The 10,484-nt window shown below is 53.2% G+C and overlaps 1 long non-coding RNA gene across 1 annotated transcript; it reads right to left on the minus strand.

Annotated features, from left to right (window-relative positions):
* Nucleotides 1-4,356: 4,356 nt before the first annotated feature.
* On the minus strand, nucleotides 4,357-10,207 carry LOC146423013 (uncharacterized). Its single transcript, XR_014847792.1, has 3 exons — nucleotides 10,105-10,207; nucleotides 9,645-9,755; nucleotides 4,357-8,267 (listed from the first exon to the last, which is right to left on the minus strand). It is a non-coding gene; the product is annotated as an uncharacterized LOC146423013 (long non-coding RNA).
* Between the last annotated feature and the right edge of the window lie 277 nt (nucleotides 10,208-10,484).

The following is a 10,484-nucleotide window of genomic DNA, read 5'->3' on the forward strand; positions in this document are numbered from 1 at the left end:
GCATTGCTGCAGAGGTTCCTCCTTGCGGTCCCGCTGGATACCCTGGAGAGGGTAACAAAGCCAACCTCTGCCCAGCAAAATACCCTTGCATTCCCCAGCCAACAGTATCATCCAATGGTGAAACAAGCTTCAAGTAAGAGCTGTGTAGCTTTTTACCCTAAACCTAGGCCACGGGTTTGTGCTGAGCAAGATCGGCAAGTGGTCGGGAAGTCCATTGCTGACTGAATCCTCCCTCAGACTGAATCTTGCCTAAAATTTTCTGGAGCTGTAAAATGGGGCAGTCCTTATGTTTATTGCAGGGGTAGACTGGTAGCCAGCCCAGTCCTTTGGACTGTGTTGACCTGGTGTCCAGAAAGGCAGGGGTAGACCTCCCTGACTGATAAATTGGTAAACCAGAAATTTACAATCTCCCCCACCATGATTTGGTGGAAAATGAAACAGAGATTGGAATTTTAGAATTTGGGATTGTTTTTTGTGACTAATGACAATGTTTATTTTTCCCACACTGTGGAAGGGTTTGCCCAGGCTGCTGGAGCTATACAAAGATCTTCCACCTAAACATAACATGGGAAGAAACAGCTGCCTTGCAGTGACCAGAGAGAAGAAACAGCAAGGAATCAAAGGCTGGCACTCTGAGAACATCCCGCCCCCAAAGCGGCAAACAGCACAGATTCGGCACCGGGGAACACCCCAACGGTGATTATCCCTGACAAAAATCCAGCCTGTCCATGCTGTGGGACCTGGACGGACCGTGTGTTGGACTTGACTGAACACATGAAAAGAGCCCACTGGAAAAGCAGGATTTGGTTTCAGAGTGCTAAGTGTGGTAAGCAAAACACTAACTTTAATAGTATTGCTTGTCACTATCCCAAGTGCAGGGGAACACCAAAAAGGGCTCCAGATGGGGAGTGGATCTGTCATGTATGTGGAAGGGATTTTTTTACCAAGATCGGCCTGGGCCAATGGAAAAGACATGCTCATCCTGTTCTCAGGAAGCAGAAAAGGATGGTTGCATCCCGCCCCAAAGAGATCTCTGCTTGAGGAGCCCACAAAAGAGTGTGGACAAAAGAGGAGGAACAGCTTCGGATGAAACTGCAGGTACAGTTTGTGGGAAAGAGAAACCTGGGGACACTTTCTCAGTTGAGTCCCTCAGTGGGACCCATTAACCATATCAGAAACTTTGGAGTTCGATTCTGACTTGGAATTCTTGGGATGTTTCTGTAACTCCCTCTCAGGGACTGCTGTTCAGGGCCTCAGCACCAAAGCCCCACAAGAGTCATTAAAGTCCTTGTGCTGTTGCTGTGCTGATGAGCTGGGCTGGGCTCCTGGCACAGAGGAGCTCCTGGCAAGCAGCAGCACTGCAGAGAGACAGCTCTGCCCAGGAGCAGCTCCTGTGCACAGCCCAGCAGGGCTGGGGCACTGCCAGAGCATCTCAGGGACACGAGCAGGGCACACACAGAGCTCACAGGTGCTCAGCATTGGCAGGGGCTGTGTCTCAACAGCACCTCTGGGACTGTGTCATAGAGCCACAGAGCAGCTGTGATGTCAGAAGGGGGCTGTGTGAAATCACAGAGTGGGTTGTTTGAGGTCACAGAGTGGGTTGTGTGAGGCCATCGAGCAGCTACAGCATCACAGAGGGAACTATGTGACATCACAGAGCAGGCTGTGACATCATAGGGTGGCTGTATGACATCATAGAGGGGGCTATAAGGTCACAGTAGGCTGTGACGTCATAGGGTGGCTGTGTGACATCACTGAGTGGGATGTGACATCCCAGAGTGGTCTGTGACATCACAACTGGCTGTGAGATCACAGAGTGGGTTGTGAGGTTACAGAGGAGACTCTGCCATGATAGAGGGTGGCTGTGTGACATCACAGAATGGGTTGAGACATCACAGGGCCGGTTGTGTGATATCCCAGAGTGAACTGTGACATCATAGAGTGGGACTGTGTGAGGTCACTGGGTGGCTGTGTCACATCACAGAGCAGGCTATGACATCACATGGTGGTGGGAGGTCACAGGGGGCTGTGTGAGGTCACTGGGGAGGTCACTCTGCCCTGGCCACCCCTCACAGTTCCCCCCTCAGAGAAGTCCGATGCTGCTCATGCACAGCAGGGTCCCCTGTCCCCCTGCGTCCCCCCTGACCCCAGCACCACAGCCTCCTCCAGAGGATGTTCCACAAGATGGACCCCCAGAGCCTGACACGGGGACCGGGAGGACGGGGCCATGGGGGTGGGACAGGAGGACAGGGACCCCCCGGCAGTGTCCCCTTATCCCCTAGGGCAAGAGCTTGGCCCAGGGCTCCTTCACCCTGTTACGAATGAGGGTTTGAGGGTGCTTAAAAAATCCCCAACAAGGGGTCAGCAAAACCCAGATTTAATATTAAGCAACAGCACAACGAAGTTCATTGGCAAGAGTCACTCTACTCCTGACCAGACAGCTCAGGAACACCAAGGAAACAAAGCAACAACAAAATGAAACAAAATCCAGGCAACCAAACCAGAAATGAACCGAGAACTGTCCCTCTGTGTGTGTGTGTGTGTGTGTGTGTGTGTTTGGGTGGGTGTCACAAAAGGACAGTGAGGGCAAGGATAAAAGGAATATGGCCTGAAGGCTTAACAGCCCTCAAACTTAACGGTACTCAACTTATACCTTAACCTGAACAATTTAGTAAAAGAACAGTATTTAACAGTATTTAACCTAACTTGTAACCTAACTTAACCTAACTTAAAACCTAATTTATAACCTAACTTAACAATTAAACAGAGGAATAGTATTTAACTTATATTTGTGTTGGTTTTGCTTGGTCCAGTTTTTGATAGAGGGAGGGGCTCTCCAGGCACTGATCAGCTCTTGGAAGGGAAACAGGGAGTCCCAGGGGGTATGATATTTTAATTGCTGCCCTTTCAGGGCACCAATGGGCAGTTCTTGGACCCAAGAACTGGGGAAGGATCCTCTGAGGGTCCTGGCTAAGCCAAACAGCTCTTTAATCTTCTCCATCCTCAAGGCAGAACTGCCAAAAGCTCCTAGATGGATCCTTGATGGACCTGCTCTGGAGGTGGTCCCTGCCAGTGATAAACAGAGCCTCTGGGCCAGTCCCAAGCGGGCCTTTGGCCACTCACTCCCAGAGGGACCTTCCTGGGCCTCCAGCACAGGCAGTCTGTGGCATGCTGCCATCCCTGCAGAAATACAGATGGATTCTGCCCCTTTGGAGTGGGTGGTTTCCAATCATGCCCTGCACCAGCATCCACCAGAGCTTAATGCTGCCATGTGGCTGCTCTGCCAGGCCGTTGATCCCACCCATGCATTCCAGGAACCCTGAGTGTCCCTTTTGGATGCCAGGATGGACACAGGGCCCCTCTATTGCTGCTCAGGGAAAGGATTTGTGGGGTTTCTTCCTGCCAAGCAGAAGTGCCTTGAGCTGGGAGCCCTTCTGCTCAGCCCCACAGACACTGGAGCAGGAGTACTACTGCAGAAATGCTTGGGAGCCTTTGGGTTTCTTTCCAGGTTCTGCACCTGACCTTCCCCTCTCCAGGAAGATTACCCATCCAACCTCCTCATGTCCAAGCCCCCAGTGCTGCAGACAGAACCAGGGGATGACACGTGAGCTGTGTCACTGGTGCCTCTCCCTGGAGCAAGAAAAGGCCAAATCCCTGTAGCTGGGACACTGGTTGATAGGAGAGGGAAAACATATCCTTCCTGAAAGGCTGGCACAACTGCAGGAACAGATTCTGCAAAGCTGAGACACAGCCCTGAGGGAGGAAGGGACATTCTCATGGGGCCCCCAAAGCTGGGGGCAATGCACCCACACTGGGAGCTTCTTTGTGTATCCAGCTTTTTCTCCCTGAGCTCTTGGCACATGGTCAGTGTGATGAGTTATAAGAAGTATAGTTCACGAATCGTTGGAGAGAGCAGGGGGCTTTTTGACTTAAGATAGTTCTCCCTGGGGCAGTTCCCTTTTTGTTAAGATAGTTCCCTTTGCATGAAGCTAACGCATATAGCTTTTCATAATCGTTAGGCCTGCAAGCGTATATGAAGCAACAAGTTTGCACAACCCCCCACAAGGAGGGTGAGGAGCTTTCAGCCCCAGCGATAAGAAGTCACCTAGCAACAACACAAGGCAGACTGCGCAGACCCGGACGTCTCAGCGGCCAATCAAGAACCACCAGGAAACATGAACTGTATAAGAAGCAGTTGTATGTAACCTTTAGGTGCAGTGTCATAGGCGCAGCAAGAGACTCACCTAGCCTGCCCAGCGCTGTCTTGGCTAATATCCACTTGCTCAATTAATAAAATTATAAATTGGATTCTAGTCTCCAATTGGTTCTTTTGAGACTCAATTTATCAGAGTCAGTGGCTGTCCAATGCCATCTCCCTGACTGGCACTGATCTCCAACGAAGCCTGGACCTCTCCTTGGCCAATGTTCTGCAATTAATACCCTGCGGACGCTTCCTCAATTCCATTCCAAGACCACATCAGCACACCAATGACTTCACAGCACTCATCTATCTGGTCAAGAATCCCCCACGGGGACACTCTGGTCTTTCATCCCCAGGGCACTCCATAGGAGAATCTTCCCAGGCCCTGCAGCTCCTTGGGCAAGTTCCAGAGCAAACAGTCAAGGCAGTTGCCTGAAATGTTTTCCCAGCTGGCCCACAACACATCCCTGACACATTCCACAGTGTCTCTGTGGAAAAAGAGAAGCAGAAGCCCTCACTAATGTTAAACAAGAATCCAAGCCATGGACAGCTCATGGGAACTGCTTCTTGGTGGATTTTCACTTCATGGATGCCCCAGAATGCTGAATGTCTTCCTGGTGCCTTGGGCCCTGGGTAAACAGGGCTTATCAGAGATGCTGGCAGGGCACCAACATCCCTCCTTCTGACAGAGCATCTCTGCCCAATTAGCTCCAAGTGGCTGTGTGAGAAAAAGCAGCCATTCCCCCACACGCCTCGGGATGGGCACGTACTGCTCAGGGCCATCACTGGCCTGGGCCCAGGGCCAGGGCATTGCGAAGAAACTGTATGGGGACAAGAACCTGTGGGGAGCTGTGGCCAAGTCCCATGCAGGGACAGTGATGGAGTCAGAAACTTGTTGGGGATGGCATCCCTGGCACCTCTCATGTAGGGCAGCTGTGCAGAGTGGCACGCAGGTGCTCTTGCGGGGCACAGTGGCTTCAGGTTTGACAGGGCAAGGGTCAGGGCAGGGCATGTTCCCCTCTGGACTCTGCTCTGCGGCAGGAGATGGAAACAGTTGTGGTTTGCAGCCCTGGGAAGTGGGGCATTCGGAATGTGGGAACTGCCACACCTAAGCAATTCCCCAAGCCTCAGCCTTGTCTGCAAGTGAACGTAATCCTTCAGTGCTGTGGAGGATAGAGGATGGATCGTGTTAGAGTAGGGATCCACCTGCCTTTGGCTCCCTGCCCAACCCCTAGACCCCAAGAGGTGCCTGGGCAGCTCCAGAGGCAGCTGTCCCATTGAGGAAGCTGGACAGGTGCTGGGCAAGGGGGCTGGATCTTGGCCACAGGTGGAATGGACTCTGTGGCCAGGGCTGGGGGCTGTGCCAAGCCAGGCTTTGGCTTGAGGGGCTGGCAGAGAGGGGGCAGGGAGGAGTCCCGGCAGGGATAAAGGTGCTCCGGACCTGGAGCCTCACCCAGTGCTCCCCATTGCAGGAGGAAGATGAAGGTGGCTGTGCTCAGCATGGCCCTGCTTTTCTCCATCCTGCTGTGTCCCATGGAACAGGCCAAGGTGAGGCCCTGATGTCATGGTGTCCCCCACTTGCTGCCCTTTCTGGCCTCACATCCCATCCCTTTGAACTCCTCAGACATCTCCTCCCCAGTTTCTCTTCTTTGTTGTATTGCCCAAAAGCCCTTCCAGTGCTCATTCCCAATGCCTTTCTTCCTGTCTCTCATCTCATTCCCTTGCCTTTCTCCCTGGTCACTGCAGCAATGTCTCATGATACTATTCCTGGACTCACCTCCCACTCCCAAACCATTTCCCAATCCCGTTGGTTTTGTCCTCATTTGTTCTCTTTCTTCTGTCTCCACCAAGACCCTCCTTTGCTATCCCATGTCCCTACACCAGAATTCCTTTCCGCTCTCCTGTATCCCACACAGGGCCCCTTCCACACCCCAGCCAAGTCCCTTGGGCTCTCCAGGTCACCCCAGTCTCATGTATTTGATTCTTCTTAGATCACACTCCAGGCCATCCCAGTCTGTCCCAGCAAAGAGCCCTGCTCTTCCCCAAGGACCCCCATTGCTTTCCTCTGCTTCTGAGTCCACCCCAGTGTCCCCCAGTGTGTCTCTAATACTGCCTTTATCCCCAGCCCCCTGGGGCTGAAAAGCTGCTGGGTCACATGTGCCTGGCTGCCTCTCTGGATAACTAGGTGAGCAGTGCCTGCAGAGAGAGGCATGGGGATAAGGCCTTTCTCATGGCTCAGTGCCCAGTGGAGTGTAATGCTTGGCCCTGTCTTGTAGGATTGCAAGTGTTGGTGGCACTCATGTCCCATCCCCCTCCAGAGTCTTGAGGAGATGATCATCTCTGGAGGATGCCCCAATCCTCTGTAAGCCCAGGCCCATTTCCTCTGAATGATCAATTCAGAGGAAAGCAAAGCTATGCCCTGTCTCATGTTTCTGTGGGTGTGTTTCTCTCTGTCAGTTTGTCTCTGCCTGTGTCTGGAATTCTGGGTGTCACAGGGGCAGCATTTGGCTATCCGCTACTGCCCCCACGTGCTGCTTGCACCCAGTGCCAAAAAAAGACCTCAGACTTTTAAAGACAAAGCCTAAAGGTGCACAAGTCGAGCCAGGGGCTAGTAGCTCCAGGACGAGTTCTGCTGCATTTACATGATTCCCCTCCCTGCTGTCCCCCAAGACATTTCGTGCTTTGGGCTTTGTGTTGGGGTCCGGATGGTAGTGGTTTCAGTAGCTCAGGGTGTGGGCAGGCTGAGCCAAGGGTACACGCTCCCCAGGAGCATGGCAGGGAGTGACCTGGCTGCAGAAGAAAAAATAATGAAATTTTTCTTGGATATCTTTCTTGTTCCAGCAAAAAGGAAAACCATTTTGGGAAAAGGACTTTGTTTCTTGTCTGAAATATTTATTGATCTTGAATCAGGGTTTTGAGCAGGATGGGGCTGCTAGCTCTGGCCACCTCCAGGCTGCTATGGGGCTGAGTGTATCCCCCCATCCGTATCAGAAAGATGATGAAAAGTCTGCCCAGCTCTGAGGGGTTCATCAGCGGCCTGGTCTACCAGGCTCAAGGGCAGGTCTCAGCAGAAAGGTCTACCTGGCTCTGAAGGCAGCTGCGGCCACTGGCTTTTCCCAGAGAGCGTGGGCATTGATGCCTTATCAGCTGGTAAAATGATGCAGCAGACACAGCAGCAAAGGGAAAAATGGTATTAGCTTGGTTTTAATAGGAACCTAGGTTCACATTCATCAAAGGTGGAAGCACGCCAAGAAACTCCCCCTGCGTACAATGTGCATACAAATTTATGGACCTTGCAAATTAGCATATCTACCTAAAATCCTCCAATAAAGAACTTAATAGATGAAGTAATTGTCCCCCTATTCTAATTATACCCCCCCAAAAGAGACTACAGCCTAGTTTAGAAAAACACATTCCAGAGAGCAGTCTCTGTCCAGGGTTGGAGCCTCTAGTTCTGAGATAGTATGAATATTTAGTCTTTGTATCCCACAGAACCCCCAAACTAAGCTAAATATAAAACAACAAGAGTTACAGACATGTGGAGCTAAGGTACAAGGAGTTTCTGTGAAGGGTACAAGGACAGGGAAAGAGTATGAAGGAGGAGTGATGCCGGAGTGATTTTTCCCTTTTTCCTTTTCTAGATTTGTAACCTTGCCACTACTTTTGCCTACCCTTTTCTCCCAGCTAGAAAGACCAAAGCCATTGCAGAGCTCCAAGGCCTGGGGGCTACAAGGCCCCTCTCCAATCTCGCTTCTTCCCGGGAACCAAGGCGGAGAACAAAATCTTCCAGAGACACTGTCATCAACAAGTCAGCCTAGTAACAGGGGTGGGGGGCTCCAGAGAAGAGAGGGGGCTTGACCTGGGGGGAATCGCATAACCACTTCTCCTCTGAATTGGTGCTTTTGATCAATTCTGCCCATTTTGTCCTAAAACCTAGAAGACTGTAAGCAGCCCTCTAGGGGTGGACTTTTGTGGGTATTCTTCCAGAAGTACCCCTGGAGCTGCAAGAAAGATCCACTTTTCTATGAGCTCCTCGACTCAAATGATCTCGAGTTCCATTCCTAGGCTGAAAAAGGCAACAGAGGGACACTGCAGGAAGCCTGGAGAGCCAGCTGGGAGCCCACAGGATCATTCATGCTAGCAGCAGCCTGCTGCAGGGGAGCTTCACTCTCCCAGCTTGCACAGCTCCTGCCAGGAGGATCCTGCCCAGGAACTGGCCGGCCAGGGGCTCCAAGGGATTGGGTCTGCACTGGGATGCCCCTGCCCTGCACGGGATTGCAGGTGCATTTTGTGCTCTCCCATGGCATGCAGGTGAGAGGCCAAGGCAGAACCAGAGCCAGCCCCACCCCCAGCACCTGCCCGGGGTTCTTGTGCCATGAGCACGGGGCAAGTGTGGGAGGAGCCGCTGTGTCACTCGCCTGCAGCAGCCCCAGCCCTGCTCCTCCGTCGTGCCTGGGAACCCACCTAGCTGCCGGGACACAGCTGTGTCTCGATTCCTTCTCCCCCGCCCGCCCCCCTTCCCCCCAGGCGCGGACAAGCTTCAGGGCCACTTTACCTCTTCTACCTGAAACCCTGTGCCCTGTCCTCCCCCACCACTCTCTCACGAACCGCCCAAACATACCCCCCCCCACTGCCTCCCGCGAGGGGGAAGCAACTCCCGAGACCTGCTGCCATCCAGAGCTAAAAGAAAGGCTTACATCTCGACAGAAATCTGAGAAGACGACTGCTTGCCACTGGCTTTTGGGCCTCCAAGCTGCCCAAGCCGGCCTTTGCAGGGAGCTGCTGGAGCGTGGTGGCACGGCCCGAGCTCTTCGCGGGAGAGAGCTGCCTGCCTTGGCTCGCACGGGGGCCCAGTGTCACCCGGCACGGGCAGCTGCAGCACGGCATGCAGGCCACCGGATCAGCCCTGCCGCTTTACCGCCCCAGGGCCCCCCTCGGGCCTGCAGCTCCCGGCCACCCAGCCACCCGCTCCTGCAGCCAAGGGCCAACTGGCAGCCTGGGGCCCGTGCAAGCCGGGGGCCATTGTGACACGGCAGCGGGGCCGCCCGTGCGTTGGCACCCCGTGGCGGGCACCCTGGAGACCCTGGTGTGTTGACGCTGTGGAACTCCGTTGGAAGCCAGGCTCCCCCTGTGACACCACGGCACCTCAGGGAAGGAAGCCTGGCGACCGACCGGGTGCTGACTTCAGCTAGGGAAGCTGACGCAAGCAGCATCACTGGAACCACTGGCAAGCTACGGAAGCTAGTGGAACGCTGACAAGTGCAACCGGTGAAAACCATCCCAGGCCTATGCTCAGGCCTTGCCTCTAGCCTTCCTGAAAATCAGCATACAACCGAGGCGGAGAGACAACACAAGTCTTCATGAAACATTTAGTGCACGACGGGCCGTGCAGGTCAAATGGTGCCTATGACAAAAAAAGTGCCCAGCTGAGAAAGTAGCTTACCTTGCTGAGCTATCGAACAGCTTTGAAGTTCCACTTTGCAGAAGCTGCGGAGATATTCGTCCCGTCCTCCAGATGCACCTGCCCGTCTGCTCCAGGCCCGAGACTGAATCTCTGCCAAGAGGAAAAACAGGGACTTTGGAAACAACGTCGAAAAAACAATTCCAGGTCCCCGTGAGCCTTGCCGAAGGCAAAGTGATGGACAGAGAAGCTGCCGTTCACTGCTCCACAGGGAAGAAAACCTCTGCTCCTGGAACAGCTAGATGACAAAAACCCATCCAAAACCAGATCACGCCACTTCCCTTCCTCTTTTCGTGCCTGTTATCCACACACTTCGGCACCACGATACACATTGAGCCCCCAAATCTGCATATCACTCTCATCCCAAATCCATCCAAAAGCTCTCCACAAGAACCACTTACACAAATGGGGGCTTTGCTGCACAGCTGAGAAAGTAGATTACCTTGCCGAGCTATCGAACAGCTTGGAAGTTCCACTTTGCAGAAGCTGCGGCGATATTCGTCCCGTTCTCCAGACGCACCTGCCCGTCTGCTCCAGGCCCGAGGCTGAATCTCTGCCAAGAGGAAAAACAGGGACTTTAGAAACACAGTCGAAAGGACCATTCCAGGTCCCCGTGAGCCTCGCCGAAGGCAAAGTGACGGACAGAGAAGCCACCGTTCACTGCTCCACAGGGAAGAAAACCTCTGCTCCTGGAACAACTAGATGACAAAAACCCGTCCAAAACGAGATCACGCCACTTCCCTTCCTCTTTTCGTGCCTGTTATCCGCACACCTCGGCACCACGATTCACATTGAGCCCCCAAATCTGCATATCACTCTCAT

Source organism: Lichenostomus cassidix, unplaced genomic scaffold, assembly GCF_008360975.1.
Source record: "Lichenostomus cassidix isolate B80296 unplaced genomic scaffold, HeHo_3.0 HiC_scaffold_38, whole genome shotgun sequence".
Classification (NCBI taxonomy): domain Eukaryota; kingdom Metazoa; phylum Chordata; class Aves; order Passeriformes; family Meliphagidae; genus Lichenostomus; species Lichenostomus cassidix.